We start from the raw sequence: 672 nt of genomic DNA, 5'->3' as shown, positions 1-672 counted from the left end.
CCTCTACTACTCTTATTTATAAGGCTATACATAAAAATGAGAACAGTTTGATCAAATTTATTTACTGAAAATATTCTTAGGAAGAAAAGTGTTTTGAAGACTTTTAGTTCAGCCAACTAAAATACTGCTTTCCTACTTTTACTGACAATAAAATTCACTATCTGCTTGCAAAAGACCATAAGCTCTATGGGAAGAGGACAATGAGGAATGAACTCTTTACAAAAAGTGCAAATTGTATGTAGCCTGTGCCACAAGAGATGGGAGAATACAAGAAAATTATCATCAGATGTAATCATTCCTGCACTTGTTTTCTTGACTTGAATAGGAGACCCTAACTTATCTGAGCAGCTCAACAGCTCCATCTGAGTCATAAAATGGGGAAGTTACATCTGAAGGACTTCCTTCCTCAAAGATAAAATCCAGAACAAGGAAAATACCTGTTCTTTGACAGTCAGGTTAGATCAGGTTGAGAGAGCTGAAGTCTTTGGGAGGGAACATCTTGATACAGCCATTCTCTGCCACGTACAAGATGATACTGATGATACAAAAAGACATACTGAATTGCTCTTGTTGTTTATGCTATGCCCTCCGTTGTCCTTATTCAGTCCTTGTAGCATAGAGTCCTTGGCAAGAAGAAGGGTGTTGCAGCGCTGATATAAATTTGGACTGTTC

This window comes from Pterocles gutturalis, unplaced genomic scaffold (assembly GCF_000699245.1).
Source record: "Pterocles gutturalis isolate BGI_N339 unplaced genomic scaffold, ASM69924v1 scaffold34383, whole genome shotgun sequence".
In the NCBI taxonomy this organism is placed as follows: domain Eukaryota; kingdom Metazoa; phylum Chordata; class Aves; order Pterocliformes; family Pteroclidae; genus Pterocles; species Pterocles gutturalis.
Note: the sequence above shows the minus strand (reverse complement) of the source record.